This window comes from Miniopterus natalensis, chromosome 2, assembly GCF_054644295.1.
Source record: "Miniopterus natalensis isolate mMinNat1 chromosome 2, mMinNat1.hap1, whole genome shotgun sequence".
NCBI lineage: Eukaryota > Metazoa > Chordata > Mammalia > Chiroptera > Miniopteridae > Miniopterus > Miniopterus natalensis.
This window is the reverse complement of record NC_142082.1, coordinates 147,856,229-147,876,548: the sequence shown is the minus strand read 5'-3', so window position 1 is coordinate 147,876,548 and position 20,320 is coordinate 147,856,229. Positions and strand designations below refer to the sequence as shown.

The 20,320-nt window shown below is 44.4% G+C and overlaps 1 protein-coding gene and 1 non-coding gene across 6 annotated transcripts in view; one reads left to right on the top strand and one right to left on the bottom strand.

The window, feature by feature from the left end:
- The window catches only part of PRICKLE1 (prickle planar cell polarity protein 1), a 95,723-nt gene that overhangs the window by 16,882 nt on the left and 58,521 nt on the right, over window positions 1-20,320 (bottom strand). The window contains exon 1 of one of the 5 annotated variants that reach the window (XM_087814718.1): window positions 3,477-3,523. The exons of 2 other annotated variants lie outside the window; for them this stretch is intronic. The gene's annotated coding sequence lies outside the window, so the exon portion shown is untranslated. Of the gene's footprint in view, window positions 1-2,266; window positions 2,445-3,347; window positions 3,425-3,476; window positions 3,524-20,320 lie in introns of those variants that run through there. 2 more of the 5 variants (XM_087814719.1, XM_087814717.1) reach the window with 2 other exon arrangements.
- Window positions 8,523-8,629, top strand: LOC148093873 (U6 spliceosomal RNA). Its single transcript, XR_015714176.1, has one exon. It is a non-coding gene; the product is annotated as a U6 spliceosomal RNA (small nuclear RNA).

The following is a 20,320-nucleotide window of genomic DNA, read 5'->3' as shown; positions in this document are numbered from 1 at the left end:
ATGTGAGCAGGAGGGTGCCACTCCCGGTCTTAAGGAAAGTTAACTGGATCGTGATGGTCTGGAAAGAGAAAGGGAAGCTGGAGGGGCCTGTTAGCCTATTACCACCAAGAGAGCCTACACATGGCTTGGGGAGAGAGTAAAAGGAACCAATAGGAAAGGGAGACACAGGGTCAAGGACAGTTTTGAGTCTTAGGTGACTGACGTACCAATATGGAAACAGTACACAGGCAAGTCAGACAGCGAGTGCGGGTTTGCGGGGGTTGCGGAGAATGAATTCAAGCAGGCACAGATTGAGGTGGTAACTGTACATCAGTTCTGGTCTGGTTGCTGTATCATTCATCATTTTCTTGCACCAAGTCACCAAATCAAAATCACGTGACCAGAACACAAAATAATTTTCAGTGTCTGCCACGATGAAGTCTAAGGTCATACCCCTAATTGCAAATACTTTTCCCAATGTAATCCCCCTCTAGTTCCTATGTGAAGACTGCCCTGGCACGGTAAGATCCCTATGAATAAGTATTTCTCGAGTGAACAAGCCCAGGGGAGTGAGAAATCCTTTGATCACCACAAACCAGAACAGATACTGATTTGTGAAGTCAGTAGGGCTAACATTCCCTAGGTGTCCCCTGCTGCGAAGTGCCATCCAGTGGACCACAAACTACTTAACTTCTTTGTTAAACTGCTTGTTAACAAGAAGGTGCAGATCACACATACCCAATCAAGCTCCACGTCTAGGCTAAATATGCAGGTGAATTAAATTTAACTACAGACTAATTTGGTAGAGCAGAACCTGTAACACTTCCACTCTTCTCAATACACAAAATGTAACCCTTATGGAGACACATATTTCCTTGTTTATGATGTCCTTAACTTAAAAAAAAACAAACCAGAGACCTATAAAAGCCATAGGTTAGCAAAATGATTACAACCAGGATTTAGATTTCATAGTAAAGAGACACTAAACAAGTTTCACACACCCTGCAGCCTACTAAAGACAAAAGTGATTGCCAGCAGAGCCTCATCCAATTTTACTTATATTGCAATGAACTGTACAGATAATCAAAATAAAAAGTAAATATATTTCCATATAAAAATTAAAAATAAAAACATAACGAAGGTATCTGAAGATACTGCTTACGAAACATTCCTTTAGCAAAACCACTTTGTACTAGCAATTAGTGGCATGAGGCCATGTGCCCTTTGGCATTTTCTGTATTTTCCAGGTAAACTTCCATCCAACCTGCACATTTTTCCAACAACTGAGTGGCCTGTCATGCACTATCCAATTGCCAAGAAGCTATCCATTTTTCCAAGAGGAAACGTGGGCCCTGCAGGGTTTCCAAGCATTCTAATTTCATGCACAAATACATTCCACGACAGTAAGACAGGCTGCTTAACAAAAGGAGGAAACATGATGACAAAGCGCGGTCCTTTGCCAGGGCGACGCTTTTGGGGTCAGGTTATTTGGCTGGAGAAGCCTGTGCATAAAGACAAAAGACAAAAAGCGCGCTGTGGTGCGACCGCACCACGCAAGGCACTGTTCCAACCAACTCGTTCTTGTTCCATAATGGGGGACGCAGGTCTTTTCTCAAAACCGTGCTCCAGTCTCCTATTGATTTTCTGAATTTCTATTTTCAACCGCGGCCCAAGGAAACGGCAGCCAGACTTGACTCCAATGTACACAGAGACTCAGGTTTCACCCTGTCACCTGTTGGCTTCTGAACAACACTCTCCTTTGTGAAACTTACAGCGCTCATTTGAAACAAGGTTCCAGAGAAAACACTTCAAGAAAGTGTTTGAGAAGTCACAAGACTCGAGTTGTAAAAACAAATTCCACACATAGCCTGGTTTATACTGACATAGATTAATGTGAACACCCGAGCTTCTGAAAGAGGGGGTCGGGAGTGGAGCCGGAGGCAAAGGATGTCACCCTTCTTCGGGAAAATTCAGTCGCGGCTGCGGCGGATCCGCGGGGCCAACCCCACGCCCGCAGCAGCGGGCACTTTAGAGCGGGCGTCAGCGCCCCCTGCGCCCCGCAACCCCTACGGTCCGCGCGGCGGTGGCGGCTCCAACCGCCAGGGGGCGCGCGGGGCCGCGGGTCGCATCCATCCCCCGGCCCGCTCGCGGTTCCTCGGGTCTCCGCACCCAGAGGCCGCGCGCAAGACCCAGCGCATGGGAGCCGACCCCTCCCTGGCGCCGACGCGAGACCCACCGAGAAGTCCCCCGGTCTCCGGGGATAGAGTCACCCCCGAACCCCTCTTACCCATCTCCAGAAGAAAGCCTTGCGCAGCCTCTCGGCGCAGCGTCACCTCCAACAGAGGAACGGGCTCTGTTGGAACGGGCCCCGCCGTCCGCGGCTGGACGGCGACACCGAGTGCCCGAGGGGCCCCACGTCTGTCCGCCAACTTCCGACGAGAAGCCCCCTCCCCGTGGGCGCGCACTGACGCGCGCACCCCTGCAGCCCTGGGCGCTCAGTCCCCGCCGCCCGACTGCCATCAAGTCCGGGACTCAAGGCAGCGGCTCCCACCTGCGGGCGCGGGCAGCGGGGTCGAGCGCGGCCCGCAGCCCCTCGGGGCTCCCCCCTCGGCCCGCGGGTCCCCGAGTCCCCCGGCGCGCACTCGCCGCCCACCCCGCTCTGCGACTGGCCGAGGCCGGCGGCCGGAGCGCGGCTCCTCGCGAAGGAAAACGGGGCTGGGCGCCCTCCAGGTCACCCTCGCCCACCCATTTCCGGAGGAGACCCCGGCAGGGCGGGGACCGCGGAGAGGGCGCGGCGAGCGCAGGGCCCCCCTTAAGCCGCGGCGGGCCGCGCCCCCTGTCTGGGCGCTGCGCGGGCCCCGCCCGGCGGGCGAGGGGGTCGCCCCCGCCCCCCGTGACGCACTCTCCCCCGCTCGTCCTCGCCGAGCCAGGCTCGGTGCAACGCGGCGATTCTCACCCCTGCAGCCGCCAACCAACCGTGGGGGGTCAGCAAAAGGTCCTCCTGCTCCCCGGAGACCCTGTCCCCGCTGGTGTCGCTGACTGTGCTCCCCGTGTTAGAGTCGCCTCGTCCGGGCCACCGCATCCCCCACGCCCCAGCTCTCCGTCTCCCCAGGACCCTCCACCGCGGAGAGAAAAACCCCGGTCTCTGCTCGACTCTGGGAGACCGCCTGGGACCGATCTTCAAAAGTAATCAGAGCCCGCATTAAAAAAAAAAAAAAAAAAAAAAAAAAAGTAACCATTTCGCTTCCTGCCGGTCCCACCCTCGGCCGAGCGCAGGGCGCGCCGCCCAGAGCGCGATGCCAGCCGGGCGGGTCCCGCGCTCCGCTCCGCTCCGCTCCGCAGGAGGCGCCTGCCCAGCCCGAGCTCACCGCCGCGCTCTTTCCAGGAACTGTCACTGCTGACCGTGCCCCTGGCAGGTCTCCACGAGGTCCCGGGAGCACGTTATTCCTCGAAAAGCTCCCCACCCGCTCGGGCAGCCGCGCGGCTCCAGCACCTACCCCGTCCGCGCGCTCCATGGCCGCGAGCCCGGGCGAGTGGAGCGGCCGAGCGGCAGACACCCCGAGACGCTTATGTAAACTCCCCCCTCCCGCAGGTGCACGCGCGGGCCACAGGGCGCCGGGGGAATATGCAAAACCACCTCTTAAAGACGTCGCCTCCTCTCCGCCCATAACAATGATGTCAGCAAACGGCACTTCGAGCCGAGCTCTGCCTCCGAAGGGCTCATTAACATATGAATTCTCCCCGCAGGACTTTTCTTGCATTTCGAAGTGATTCCTACAGCTCAGCGCAGGAGATTTATTTTTATCAGTAAACAACAACAAAAGAAAAGGAGCGGGGTCGGGGGGAATGCACTTAATCCAGTACTGAATAAGAGCTTTTATAAGTAGGTTAAGTGAATATCCTTATTAGAACTCGAGAACGCGCCCCGTACTTCAGGCTAATCTTGCTGCTGAGCTATTTCTAGGTACACTAAGAGAAAGTGAAGCTTGGCATTAGGTGTCCACGGAAGGGGCCAAGAAAAGCAAAAACAGAACCTCAAAGCAAGCTCAGAAAGAAATGACAGATTAGTATCTGCAGCAGAGGTCTGAATCTCTTCTTAACTACAAATTTTAACTTCTGCAACAGCCTCCTTATCACATGGTGATAAAATGCCAAGGGAATGGAGAAACAAGGAGGCAATATTTAAGAGCTTTGCCATTTTATAAAGGCTAGCAAAAAAAAAAAAAAAAAAAAGCACCTTAAAATGGTCAAATTCCTTCCGTATCCTACTTTTTTTTGGTTAGGTAAAATAAATCCTTGTACTACCAGGATTCCTTGGGAGTGGTTTGCAACATATATGTTTCTACAGTATACAAGTGAACAATAGCCCATTGTAACTGTGATTTAAAAATACACAAACAAGTTGCCATAAACAGAGCAGTCAAGTAAATAACTCTGGCCAATTTCTGTTATCTCTGCTGCCAAGCAAGGCAGCCCAGAAGTTGTTTTGTTGTTTTGTTACTTTTTTAAAGTGGCAGAGACCAAAAAAAAGTTGTGGCTCTGCTGGTAGGCTAGTTTGGAGACACTGAATGAGACAACAGGATTTGAAATTCAGATTGACTCTCTGTTGCCCAGTCTAGATTCTAGTTTTGAAGACAGCTCCCGAACAGCTCTAAGATAGAGCTCCTCGAGCCTTCCGGTTGTGTGGCGATTTGTGGGAGGGCAGGGAGCGGACTTCAAAGGCCCTTTGTGGAGCTGTGAAATTAACCATGAATACCTGGGTTTGATTTCCTTTTTCCTATTTCATTCTGTTTGGGCTTCCTCGGGGAAGTCATCAACTGGCAGTATCTGTTGGACAAACGGGCAATCAGTTGCTGATTTAAATCAAACCCTAAACTGTCATGTCATTATGATAAAGGAAGGATCAGCCAGGCAATGCTTTAAGCCAGGTGGATCCTGTTTGAAACAGCTTTTAAAGGAGAACTACGCACAGTAGCCAAGGCCAAGGAGTCTTCCCAACTACAAACCATAGCAACACTTAGCACTATTAAATGCCAGCCATTGCAAGTGTGCTTCCTCTAACTCACTTACAAACACTGTTTGTTACATTTTCAACAACCACTGTCAGCTTTATTGCTTTTGTAACTATTTTTAGTGATGAAGCAGCTGGGAGACAGTTAAAAGCTTCCAACTAATGTTCAATCTGAATGCAACAGCCTATATAGTTTGGTCCGAGAGGCATTGTTTTTTCAAGGGTGAATTTACAGGATGGACAGCAAGGACCCCCACCAGTGCCTTTTTGTTTCAGCCAGGTGGGAATATTCATTGCTTGCAGATCACACTTGAAGGGAGGCTGGGAAAGGAAGCCCAGAAATTCACAGGACTTGGTTCCCTCACCCCATCCTGGGCTCTGCTCTACTGTCCCCTCCTCAGAGAGGCTTTCTCCAATCCCCTCAATCCCAAATATCACCCCTCCCTCTTGTCCTTATTTATCTTCATAGAATTTAGCTTTGCTTGCTGTCTCTCTCCTCTGCTAGAAGGTGGGGACTTTGAAGACTCACTCCTGTACTCTCAGCACCTAAAATCATGCCGGGCACGTAGCAGACAAGTTCAATTAACATGAGTTAAATGAATGATTTTTGGACATACTGCTCAGGCCCTCACTGCTATTCCACACCTGTACAAGTAACTCAGTTTCTAATCTAAACCCAGACTGAACTGTAACGTCCTATGGGAGGAGACTGTGATAGAAAGACAGAAAAATGCCAAGGGCGTTTGTTTGTCAAATGCCAGCCAGCTCTATTGGGTCTGGAAGAAAGAGATAAAGTACAAAATATAGAGCAAACCTCGGTGCTATTCATTCCTTGGTTCTCCTGTGATTCTGTATGTAGTGACCTTGAGGTCCTTTCTACTCCATGCCTGTTTTTTCATGTGCAAAACAGACCTGCTTTTTAGTTTTAAGAGTCAGAGTTGCTCTTGGTCTTGGACATTTGGAAAGATTTGTAACTAACTGCCAGAAATCTAGAGTCTATTTAAATGATTGGATGTCATTAAGTTTCTTAATAGCAAAGAGAGATCAAGTGCTCTAATGTTCATCGAATGACATCTCACTCCCTATGTCTGAGAGGGAATCAGCATATATAAATGGCAAGAAGGGTGACAGCTTTAGTGTTCTGTGAGGCCATAGTCTAGGACAGCAGTCTGGTTGTCCTGACCTTGGGCCGTTCTCACTATGTAGAGACAAGTGACTAAGAAGTGCAAATCACACCTGTATGTAGGATGTAATTTCTAATTAAAATGGCTTTAAAAAAAATGTTTTTAAATCACAAAATCATACAACTTTAGAGTTACCAACAACCTACATCTTGTCCAGATAAAAAAATGAGATCCAGAGGACTAATCGTAATAATTTTCATGCTTGTTACCGAATTTGTTACCACTGACAGTTTATGTAAATACTTTTCTTTTTTTGTTAAGTTTAAACATTTCTGTTGTACCTCAGATTGGGCCCTACACCCTGCGGGTTGCTGAACATTTGCAATTTCTAGTTACCATTATCCGAGAGTCTGTATGCACCCCCAGGGAAGGGCCCTCAGGCAGGTATCAGCTCTTCCAGGAGTTAACAGGCATTATGGTGTTTTATAATAGGTTGCTGTTGCTCTAGGTCTCCAATTACTTTCTTTCCCCTTTGATTATATTTAAAGCAATGTGATTAGAGAGTACTGGTTCTTGAGCATTTTCTACACCCAATCCCTCTTTAGATTTACTGCTCCAATCCTCCCAGCCAATGTCCCCTCCCCCCACTCCCACCTCCTCCGAGTGAGGCAAATCTTCCCTTTAGAGTCCCCTGATGCAATGGATTTAGAGTTAGGAGACTTAAATGTCTATTTTCTGTCAATTACTAGCTCTGTGACACTGGGAGAAATAACTCCTCTAAGGTATTAGTGGTTTGGGGTGGGTTTGTTTTTTGTGTTTTTTTTTTTTTCATTTCTAAAACTGAAATGGGCTAGGTCAATGGTTAGAACTTCTGAGGAGGAAACACAATTCGTATCTCAGCTGAAATAGTAGTAATCTTAATACAGAAACAGATGAAAGTGAGACTGCTCTGTTGAAGCTCTGGGTTGGTTTCTGGAAGACCCTTCCCACAGCTACCTTCTCCTCCCATCCCCCATTCTTCCAAGTGGCCTTCAGGCTCTTCCACCGGAAACTGGATGCTGCCAGAGGCTGCACCAGTTCTAATATTTTCTGAGTCTTCAAACTCAATAGCTGGTTATGACACTGATGTCACGTAGGTGTTTGTGGCCGTGCTGTGTTTAGTCTACAGCCCAAGCTGGGTGGGAGAATATGGGATCAGGTCGTTTCACCTGACACTTGTTCAGGGTTATAACTTCTACTATCAGTCAACAGCCATCTCCGCTCACCTCACACCCCTGTCCCAACTATTTCGATATACCCTGTCCCCATCCATGAACTGTTTTTACTTTTCATGGGCAGATAATTAAATGTTCCAGCGTCCTGACCTTGAGTTCTTTAACTTTCTCAACTCCTGTAGAGGTCAGTGGCTTAACACAAACATTCTTAAGACTACACTACTGAAAAACTGCCAGAACGTTAAGAAATGAAGAATAAGTCTTCCAATAAACATTGGGAAATCTATACATGAAAAGATATCCAAGCTATATTAAGATGCAAAATATATAGTATGATCACATTGTTATAACTAATAACATACAGGCTAGTATACATATAGGAAAACTATTTAGGGGAATATAAATTGTAAACTATTAATATGGTTTCTAGGGGAAGGCAGATTATAGGAAACTATTACTTTTGAATTTATATTTACAAAATAAATGCATTTTCATATTTTCACATCATTTATAACCTTTTTTAAAATAAATATATCTTTACTGATTTCAGAGAGTGGAAGGGAGAGGGAGAGAGAGACAAACATCAATGAGGAGAGAGTCATTGATCGGCTGCCTCCTGCACGCCCCCTGCGTGTGCCCTGACTGGGAATTGAACCTCAATCTCCTGGATCACAGGTTGATGCTCAACCCCTGAGCCACACAAGCCAGCCTAACCTTTTTATTTTATAATGATCATATAAGACTTTTATAAATAGTTTTCAAACAGTAAACTATAACATTAATATAGGGAAGAAAAGTTAGGAAGAATGACATTCCTGATTTAAGTATTAGTTGATATGGGAAAATACGTAAGTACACAATTCCTCTCCCAGCTACCTTCATCCCCGTTTCAAACTTGAAGAGCGACATCTCTGCCGCATTTATTTACAATACTTGAGAAGGGGGTGGTGTCACCAGTCCCACATCTCATGGAGCCAGAGAGACTGGAACAGAAGCTGCTCCAACTGATGCTTCATGTACCCATCCATTGGTTCATTACTAGATTCTTCAGTTGAGTCAAAAGATATCTGTTGGAGGACAGCACTGTTACACCGAGACCCTCCCCTTAACTAAGGACTTCCTATTCTAAATTTCATGTTCTACTTATATCTTGATTTATTCCAAAAAGAAAGCTTAGAAAAATATACAAGATGAGTGCTCGCTTGGGCAGCACATATACTAAAATTAGAACAATACAGAGAAGATTAGCATGGCCCCTGTGCAAGGATGACAGGCAAATTCGTGAAGCGTTCCATACTTCTGAGCTTCACAGATAAGGAAAAGCTAAAGGAGTTCACCACCACCAGACCAGCGCTACAGGAAATGTTAAAGGGTCTTCTTTAAGAAGCTAGTGAACAAAAGAACCTGATGAACTAAATAGGTCCAGAGACACTGACGCAGGCAACAGTCGACCATATTTCAGAGGGAAAGGGAAGGGGGGGAGGGTGGGAAGAGATTAACCGAAGAAGTTATATCCATATATGCATAACCCATGGACACAGTCAATAACGGGGTGAAGGCCTGGGGAGGGAGTGGGAGCCAGGTGGAGGGGGTCAATGGGGGGAAAATGGGACACCTGTGATACTTTCAACAATAAAAATAAATTAAAAAAAAATAAATATATATATGCAAAATGAGTGGAGAAGTAAGTGATTTTATTTTCCAAAATGCATAACAATGATACCCTGATATTATACAGCAGTTGAGGTGCGGCTAAAGTTCTAATACAGGAATAATGGGAAGTGTCGATCAATCAGTTCTGGTTAGAAGGTGAAGGTCAAGGAAGTGTGAAGGAGGGGTGACATTTAAGCTGGAACCTCTCTAGATTAGAAATAGGTGATATGGGAAATTAAGGGAGTTGGGATAGAAAACAGGGCTTCGTCCAGGTGGAGCCAATCGAAGCCTGATGGCGAAGAGAGTGACAGCTGTCAGCAAACCCACGGCCGTGTGATGGGGGGACTGGGAGACAGGACGGAGCGACCAGAGACAGTGCCCAGAGGAGGGCAGTGCCAGGCTGTGGATGGCTGCACATGCCAGGACCTCTAAACTCTCCTACGGGCTGTGGGGAGCCACAGGAGTTTAAGCAAAGAGTGACATGACTGTATCTATGCCCTAATTAGAGGGAGGTGAACAGTGCAGGGCAGCCAGATGGAAGAGCCGAGATGACAAGGGCAGAAAAGACAAGTCAGTGTGTCTGAGGGCAAATAAACCTGACTCGTGGAGCCCGGTGTGTACGGTGGGGGGTGGGGAGTGGCAGATGGGGTGCTGACGTTCCTCAATGAGTCATCATCATTCCCATAGTTTCCTTGAAAGACAACCAACAGCTCGGCCCCGATGTGAGCTCTCGCTTGAAACCGCAAATATTTTTCACTGTCCACAGGAGACAAACTCAAGGTAATCTGAAGGGTTTTCATTTCTAAGCTCAAGTCCACTTACCTGTTGATATTTAAAATCAGTATTTAAAACAAAGTTTTTATGTTCTCTAGTGTAAAAGAGCTCAGGGTCCATCATTATACAAGAAACAGGCGCATGACTTTCAGGTTGGAAGGTGACCTACGTGGAAGAACCCGAGAGAGATCAAAATGGCATTGGAAAGCTACCATGTCAGGTAAGAGTCTACAATCTAGCAGTTAGTGTTTTATACAAAACATTAAATAATAAATATTGCTCTGTCTTAAGTTTTAAAATCATACAGTATTCACTACTTCATGATCTACATGTTCAGAGCTATTTTGCTCACCTCTACTTTGTTATGCTCCTTCGACTCTCCACCACCTACGATGGTTGTTCCCCACTCGGGAAAATCTGTGCCCACGAAGGCACGCCAGCTTTTAACACTGTTACTGTGTGCTGTAACTAATCAAGGTGCTCTTAGAGAGGTGTCAGCCAAGAATTATGTCAGGCAGCCAAAAGCCTCCTGCCAGAAAGAAAAAGGCCAGCAAAGCTTTCCATAACATTTCTTTATCTTATCTAAGATCCCAAGTCCCTTTCTGCGACCGTGGGAACTTCAAGGAGGTGATTTTTGTAGTGGAGACTGGTTTACAAGCTTTAATTAGATTGTGTCAGGGCCAAGATTTGGAATTCAAATTGTTCTGTCGGCCTTGAGTCACATAATTCTAGATGAGTAACAGTCTTTTGATATGTCAGTCTTCCTATCTCCTCTCCCCTTCATGCTTGCAGCTCTCATCTCTTCAACACTGAGTGTCACTGAATTATAGAGGGGCTAAGGGCAGGGATCATGTCTGCTTTGTTTTGTGATCTACCCCAAGTGCAGAGACACACAGGCCAGGTGCATTAGGCACTCTGCCTGGTACATAGTGCATTCTCAGTAAATACTTGTTGAGTGGTGAAGATGGTTTTTGGTCCCATTTGATCTTCCCCAGAACCTGTCTCAGACCTCACACAAACTAAGCACTCCTATTTATATCTTCATTATAAGTCCATTGATTGTTTTTTTCCTTTATTTTTATTTGGATTTTTTAAAAAAGTGAATCAACTGACTTGAGGGTCAATTTCCCAGTTTTCATATTTAAAGGAATCTCATCAAATTTATCACTTAGGTGACCTGTTCTTTTTGGCTGATAAGATCTGCTGTGAACTCACACTAATTGGCTAACTGGAACCCTCTTTAGAAGGCTCACATTTCTAAATCATGCTCTCCACCCACCTCCAAACCAATATTCTCCTTCCTCCTCTATTCCCAGTCTGTTCGTGGTACCACCCAGTATGCCAGACAATTATCATCACAGATGTTTCCTTCACTCAAGGTGCCCTCCTTGTCTACCCTCATTCAGTTACTTATCAGATCTTTGCACCCTATGACTTTTCTCTGTTGACTCTGTATCTCCCCTCCCTACCCCAATGACTGCAGCCACCTGTCTTCCCCACCCTGGGGTGCTACAGCAGCTTAACTCGTCTCCTTGGGTCTTCTCATCTCTACATTCTTTCTCCTTCACTTGACCACCACACATCTGACTATGCCATCCTCCCAATTTAAAATCCCTTTTTCACAGTCTTCCCAACACCTCCATGGGATAAAATTAAGGCTCTGCAGTGAAGGCCCTCCATTTCAGGCCCCTACTGGTCTCTCCAGCTCCAGCTCCAGCTCCATCCCTTGTCATGCGTCACTTTTGGCTCTGGAACTGGTGGTTTCCAACCATATCATACTGTTTCATCACCACTTTGCCTTATTGTGCTGTTTCATCTACGTGGAGCTGTCAAACCACTCACTTTATTTTGCCGGGCTAACTCTTACTTCAAGACTTAATTCAGGATGGGTCCAGGAAATGTCTCCTGAAGCCCTATTATAGACCGAGGGCTTCTATGCTGCACCATCCACTTCGCCAGGACCCTCCACTAGTCCCAAGACTCCAGTTTAACTCAGGCTAGTCCCTCCACCAAAACGATTGCTTATTTTCTTTTCCAACCAGAAATCCTATTAACTGGAGTCAATGGGATTCTCTTCCTCTGTGGACACAGCTTTGGGACAACCCCAGGGCTCAACTTTTACATTCAGCAGCTACACCAAGAAGGATGGGCTAAAGTCCTCTATTTTGGTTACTATGAGTGTAGAGAAGAGATACACTCTTAAGAAATAGGCTCCTTGTGTTTCTAGCTCCCTCAAAGAGCTTTCCCAGATGCTTCCATGCTCCTTCTGCCAAGCCCATCCCAAATAGTTCAGAATCTAGCTATTCTGGGTGAAAACAGTGATGCTGAACTGCTGGGTTGACACAGCCCACAACAAATATGATACCCTCTCTTGAGGGGTCAGCTCATAATTTCAAGTATGTTATCCTTGTCTCTAGATTGGATGCTTCTTGAGAGCAACAACTGTCCCCTTCTGTTAATCACAGCACTGAGCATAATAAAGATGACTTGATGGAGAAGACTGTTTAAATCTGGTTAATTTTGGTAAGTAAGGTGCAGAGGCCAGGATTATAGGAGTGGACTCTCCTCCAGTCGGCCACATAAGTACCACACCCTGAAGTGGCATGAGCTGTAACAGTTCCATATGCAGAACTGTTCGATCCAGCACCCACTTATACTGCTATAACCCAGACCTGTAAGACACAGCCAAGTCTTTAATGGCCTGTTGTAGACCACCCTGAAGAATACTTTTCAAGATGAACATAAATGAAAGTAATAGGAGATGTATAACATCAGCCTTAGAGTGGGTGCAATAGTGAAACTGGAAGTTCGGTTAGTCAGAGACAAAATAGAATCTCTGGGCAAAGGAGGAAGGGGCTGGTATAGAAAGAGAAGGAAACAAGGGTTTTCAAAGCAAAACCTGGGTGTGCTTCCTCTGAAAAGGGCCCTGGGGATGTAGCTCTCAGAGATAAAAGGAGTCTGAGTGGGTCTGGAGAACATCCTTAGCACCCTTTAGGGAAAGAAAGCACTCCCTTAGGGCATTCCTTGAGTACCTGGTAAAGGGTCTTCCTTTCAAGGCATCTGCACTGACAAAAGGACAGTGGGGGAATCAGTACAGAAGGGGGAGTCAAGTGAGTATTAGAATTGTGTGTCTTTTTGGATATGTAGTGTGATGTTTCTTCATTTTCTTTGGTGCTATATACTAAGAACACAATAACACCAAATGAACCTCTTTTATTATTATTATAGCAGATATAACTTATGAATCACTTGTATGCTAGGCATTATGCTAAATCCTGTACATATTTTAAAAATTCTTATATAACAACATAAGGTAGATCTTATATGAGAAAAGTAAGGTAAGTTGTTCAACCATGTAATCATGAGCTAATTAGTGTAAGAGCCTGGATTCAAAACCTGGGCTGACATCAAAGCCTAAAGTTCTAAACCACTGTCATCTGCTTTTAAAGCAGAGCTTCTTACAAGTGGCAAAACAAAATGCTTTGCTTTCCCCAGCTTGTCCCTCAGCAACATCAACAGGAAATAGCATAATCCTAGAAGTTCTAAATACCATATTATTTTAGGTGGAAGTGAAGTCTCCCTTAGGGGATTAACGACAATATTTTGTTCTCTAGGACTAAAGAGCAGGGCAGCTCCAAGGAGCTGGACACCCCCCACCCCAACCCTGGGGACCCTCAGACGAATGAGACACTGAGCTATAAAGCAGTTCACTGAAACATTTTAAATTCTATAGCTGCAAAATCATTTTATTGTCCAAATACAACAAAACCAGCCTGTATCTGGGGATCATTTATATATAATAGTTGCTCTGTTGCCTGTTAAGTCATTAACAGTATCAGGGCGTACTAAGCTCTTACTCAAATATGGTGTCACTCTCGGATGGGTTCAGCAGCCCAACCATCACCTCCTCAACTTAAAGGCTGAATGTGCTGAATGAAGGACAAATCATGAGAATGGTTCCGTTTATAGTCCCTGGGCAACCTATTCTACCAAACACATCTCACATGACATCCTGAAGGCAAAGGCACTGAAGTAATGCAGCCATTAATAAACTTGTCAGACAAAATTGATTACAGCTAAACTCCCAGAGCCATAATGTTATTATTATATATTTTTTATATATTATATATATTTATATATTATATATATGATATGTATTATTACTATAATATATACATTATATAATATATAATAAATATATATATTATTATATATATTTTTAACTAAGGTCCTTCAGTTGAATTGCAGCAGATGAAAAAAGAAGACAATAGAACTAATAATCTGTCTGGCAGCATTTCTGAGCCATTCTAATGGCCAGTATGTCCCCTAACAAAAATTTCTGGCAGATGAGCTCAAATGATTAGGGCAGTCATATTATGTCACATGAGCTTGTGAAGACAATCTGCTTCCTACTGAAGGGCAAACGTTTTTACTCAACACCAACCCTAGTTCCAATTTAAGACCACCGACTGCATTGTTGCTGACACCACAAACCACACATTTCCATGAGCAACCAGTTCTGAAGGTTTTAGCTTCTCTTTCAATAGGTTCTAACAAGATTCCAGGAATCTCTGAAACGCTTCCGCTACCTTTTGGGAAAGTATGTTTCGGTTGGGGGAGAAATTTAGTGAAGGCTGAAAGTATCATTAGGAAACAGTTTTATGACACATCATGCTTTCAGGATCTGAAGAGTTAAAGTTTTTTTGTGTTTTTTATTTAAAGAATCCAATGATATGATTAGACATAGTCTTCCAATGGAGCCACCACTCAGAAGATAAAAGAGGAAGACAAACTGACACAGGCAACACACATGACCATTACCTTGTCCTTCCAAGAACCTTTAAAATGACTTTCTCAAGCATGCAGGTGTCTACTCCCTGAGAATACCTTTCATGAAGTGCAGCTTCTATTTTTTTCCAGAATTAAAATCTACAAAAATAAAAAAAAATTTTAAATGCTGGTCACTGTTTCTTACGCCTAATTAAAAGAGTTCTTAGCGAGAATAAATGTGATGATCACACATAAGTATTTGGGATCCTTGAAAGCCTATGATAGGAACATCTAGGCATTATTACGCTGATGCTACGTAGCAACAAATTTAATTTGTATTAGGATAAGGGGGGAAGAGAATTGAAGATGACCACTAGCGCGCTGTCTAGACTGCAGATCTTCTGTGCACTGTGAGGAAAATCATCACTGCCCCATCACCGGTGACGTTTCCAGGAGAAATTAGGAGAAAACGGGCTGGGGCCTCTGCCACGTTACTCCTAGAAGCCTGCCAACAGGTATGGCAGCTTGGCCCTCAGTGGGTAGATGCCTGCGGCAATTTTTATTTGGAGTAGAGGAGGAACCCACAGTAAATTTACAGAATGGCCTGGGAATGAGTGGGCATTTACAGTTTAGTTTTGTTCCAGAAGGTTCTATGTTTTAGATGTTCTTAAAGGGGAAATATAGAGACTACTTAACCAAGATGCTTAATAGATATGATTTTTAAAAAATTATTTGCTTTTCTGCTCCTTTCTCCTTCCAACTATCAAGGACCCACATTTTACACTGCAATGTATTTGTAGGGCAGATGGGGAAAAGGGGCCAAGTTTCAGATGTCTCTTTTTTTCTATTTCTTTCCTTTGCCGTAAGGCTTTCTTTATGGAGCTTTCAGTCTTAGGTTTCCATAACCTCCTAATGCAAAACAGGCTAAGAAGAGCAATGAATGTAACAAACCACATGCTGCTTTGCTTTTCTTTTTTTTGAGGAGGAAAAATCCAGCTTACATGAACAGTATGCAAACTTAGCAGGTCAGTGGAATTAAAGATATTTTAAAGGTCTCTTAACTCCAGTCCTAGCTCTCTTGTAATATTTTTAAATATGAATGGAAACATACGATTATGATAAACTCTGACTTTACTTAAAAGCAAAGTGAAGTTGTTAAGACCATGGACAACAGTTTACAAAATTTACTTGGAAATCTGAATATTTTTCACCGAGGCCAAAGATAAGAGACACAATAAAAAAAATTAAGGATTTCATTGTGAAATCAATACTAGTACATTCTGAACCTTGGATTAACAATCTATATCTGGGCTTCCACAGACTTGCATAAATTACTCAGAAATTTTATGGCTCAATTCAGCTGTCAAACAGAAGAGCCCTTAGACAACACTTCACACCTGTTACTTATCTAGTAAAGTCCTGGGCTTAGTGACTCCCACCTGGGATGAGCATGTCCAGACTTCCCTCACACTCATTTGACACAAGGGGATGGATTCTTTGGAGTGCTGGGTAGTAAAGAAATTAAGACACACTAAAATCCCTGGAATTTTCCCAAAATAGACTATCACAATACAGAGCTTACAAAACCATCGCAAGAGATGCCCCATTTCTAGCTCTTGAACGCAACACGTACACACAAAACAATTAAGAGCCGATGACTTCAGTATCTGTTCTAAGGAAAGCACTACACCAGCCAAAATAAGTAAAAAGTAACAGAAATTATGCAAGCTAATCTTTCTTCTGGGTCTCATGGTCGTAGGAAATGGAAATGGGGGCTATAGTGACTCCATTTTCTTTCTTTATGCCTCACCCCAAATCAATAGACATGAGAATATTCCCAGCTGCTGGGGTAATTCTTAGCTGTGGGAATCTGATTTATCCCCACATCCTCTTCCTCCCCTAAGGCTGGGTCAAGTGTGAGATTTCTGCAACCTCCACAAATCACCTCCCTTGGGTCCTCCCATCATCAATCTGCATTTAATTCAAAAGGGGGTTCTGATTATTTAATTATATGACAAACAGGATTCTTGGTAAAAAGAAGTTTTAGACAAACATCTATTTTAACTTCTGAGTCTGTGGCAAAAAAACAACAAAGAAAAAACAGAAACAAAAACCCACTTCCTTACAAAAATTATACGCAGATTTTAGGAATTCTACATAATAATCACCCTGAAGTATCCATTCTGCTGACAGCTTACTGAAAAGGGAAATGAGATGCGAAGCAAAGTGGGGTCCTAGGAAAAGCCTACATAATAAGATACAAGGGCACTTAAAAAGCAGAGGGTGGTGAAAGTTGAACACAGATTTCTGCAAACACAGCCGAGTCAGCTCAGAGGCGCCTCTCCTGGACAGGAGTCCCGGGAGTGGTGCCAGGAAAGGAAACTCCTTGTTCAGGGAAATTTGGTGGGCAGAGTACAGGAAAATTGCTTAGTTATAATTCAAGTGTCTTTAAGGAGAATATTCTGGCAGGGAACAAAAGGGCACCTGCCTCCAAAAAAAGCACACTTAGTGGGCAGAAAATCTGAATGGAATGAGAGTCACTCACACTGATTCCACAGACGGGCTGCTTCTCTCTTTTGGTGGCATCCAAGCGCGGTAGGGACTTCAGGGAGCTATTTTGATGCAAGCTCGGCTGTGTTGGAAATACTGAATGAGGTCTGTATTAGTTAGGGCTCCATGGCTGTAAGTAACAGAAACCAAACTAATTTAAGGAGAAAAAGAGTGGGAAGGGATAATTTACTGGAAGGATTCAGAGGTGTCTCAGGCAACACAGGGCAGGAATGTAGCTGAGCTTCAGAAAATGACTTTGACTGAGAAGAGGTAGCCTTCTGAAGTCTAGGCACCATTCTCCGCTCTTTCTGTTTGTCTTTGTCCTGGTTAACCCTTGATGTTTCTTTCCTTGTGGCTCCTCAAGTCTGTGAGGTTAAAAAAATGACCACCTCCCAGTTTGGTGGTTAGGACCCAACACGGCTGCCAAGGGCCGGCCCTGCCCATGTCTCCATGAAGACAGATGGATTTATTGGGGTGTGTGTGTTTTGTGGGCTGCAGGCCAGTAGCTCCCAGTGAAGGTGGAATTGTTTGGTCTCGCACGGATACTCCAAAAATGACTCCTGAACAGATTTTTAAAATTCTACTTGTAGAACGGGGCAAGAGTATTTGCTGTTAGATATGGATGGGGATTAGGTTTTCTATATAAATGGTGATGAAAGGCAATTACCACTGAGCTGACTGGATATCACCTAGAAAGCTTTCAACTATGCGGATGCCTGGATGGTAGCCCTAGAGATTTTGATTTCAGGTAGGACCCAGGAATTTGCATGTCATACTGTCTCCCCAGGTGACTGCAATTTGTAACTGGGTTTAGGATACCATTCTCTTTAGTAACCAGTTTTCCTAAGACAATGGTAAATTTGTGGAATGAGAAAGTGGAGATATTTAAAGTTTTCACTGAGTAGTTGAGTCAATGCAAAGCTCTACCTGCACAGTGCAAATCTTCAGTCTTGCTCAGAAAGCAGTCACCGACGAGGGAATTTCAGGTCTCTTTCATGAAATGTTCTAAGAGACTAAATGTCATTTTAGGGATTTAACCCACCTTAGTAAAGGTGTCTTTCTCAAGTGTTAGGTGAAACTTCTTTTGGTGTGGCTTGTGGTGCTGGTTTTAATCCACAAAACCTTTGAAAACTATGGTTTCTCATAGATATTTGTAGAATGGTTTAAAAAAACATGAAATGAGAAATTTAGAAATTAAAGCCAATTCATATCTAATGTTTAAACCCATTATTTGAGGGTATGCAATGCCTGATTTTAATTATGCACAACTCCTGCAATTTCGACCCCCCCCCCCATGCACACACTGCACATTCGTGAGGCTTTCGAGGCCAGTGCTGCTCCCACTGATGCCCATGAACTGCTGCCCTCCTGTGGAAACTTCAAGGCTGCTGGGCGGCTGCTGTCTCCTGAGTTCTGAATGTTCATTAGTGTCCCAGCACATGGACACAGAGCAGGCAGATCACATGTCCTTTGGGGGGACAGGGGGGTATCTACTGAAAATACATAAGCAGATCAAGTTGTGTAGACAAAGCAGGAAAACAATAAATGACACAGTCCTTGCAGCCACAAGATGAGGTGTTTGAACCTTTTTGAACGGAACAGACTCTAATTCACTGGGAGAGTCATGTCTTGGCAGCGGATAGAAAAGATTTCCCCTATCCTACAGCTTGCTATTTGCCCCAAAGGGACAACCAGCAAATTGGTTCCCAACTGTACCCCTGGCTGTTCTGTGCGGCAGTATTTTTCCTTGCTTCTTGCACCAGTCTTCTAGCTTTTCTCTTGCTCAGACTTCTGACTTGCTTCATTGCATGCGGGAACTTTTCTTGAGCTGTTATATTAGTGTGAGGAAGAGCTAACCTCCCATCCCCACCACACCATCAGTGAAGGCTGCATCCTAGCAGCAGCAGAGTCCACGAGACGTTGACGGACGCTTCCGAAGCCGGCACATCTGTGTTGATTTAATGCAGAGAAATAGAAGGCGACCGTGGCAGGTCACGTGAAGGATGATACATGAACTTATCACTGAGCTGAATCACAGTATTGACAGTATTAATTTTTCCTCATTAGCCAGAGAACAAGGTAAATACATATCTGAGGATACATAGTAGGATACAATTACGACTCCTGCTCCCCTGTGATTTTTATCAGGATATGAAATGCAATTATGTTCATCTCATTTGAATTAACCCATCAATTTGTCACCTTTGGGTTTTACAAAAGTGAAAATATATTTTAACGATGATTGGGTACACTACTTTTGCATTTAAAAAAATCATGAAAAACACAACAATCCTTCTTTTGTAATAGTGATAATGGAAATGCAAAGTGTGCAGAATGTGGCTCTGAGGAGGAGGAAGGAGGGAACTGGAAAGGACAGGGGGTGGGATGTTGGCCCTTGACTAAGTATTTTTATAAAGCATCCCCCATACTCTCCTGCTTAAGGGCACTATGAACTTTATTATATGGCAATAATCTTAGCACAACATACTTTCCTGTTAGAATATCCTGTGCCATTACCTTGAACTTTTTTGACTTAATATTGAAGTATGCCTGAACATTATGTGTAATGTAATTCCCACAAATGAGCTTCTGTTTGGAAAAAGAAAAAACAAGGCAAATGGTAATAAATCTGTAAATCCCTACTGCAGTTTTCAGGATAACCTTTATTGGTCTGGGCTCAACAGTTGTAGACATACGTATACAACATATACCAATTTAGATGCGTTAAAATTCATCAACGGAACTCATTGATAAAGAACTGTCGCATAAAGAGCTTTATTCTTGAGCGCTTTATTTATTTATTATTGAGAGAGCTATGCTAAATAGCTTTATTCTTTATTTATGTGTTTGTTGAAAGCGAAAACAACAGGGGGAGAAATCTGCTTTAGTCAAACTCATGGGAAGTTATCTCCAAATTGCCTGGCTTCAAACATAGACGGGCAGAGAGGTACCGAAAGCAGCGCAAAGGGAAAGGGGTGATGCAGAGGTCAAGTGGGGTGTGCTTTCGGGGTCCCCGGTGGCTGTGGTGTTCCACTTGAGCCTCAGACAGAGGGGAGGGCAGGGCTTGTCACTGTGGTTCTGCTTCTGCTTAGTGGCTGGAGGACCTCGACCGTCTAGGCCTCCATTTTTCATCCACAGAATGGTAGGTGATCTCTAAGGCCTCTTGGCTGTGAAATCCTATAACTCTCTGATTTCTTTAGTCTAGAAACTCTAGGAACAGAGGCCAGCTGTATACACAGGGGCCG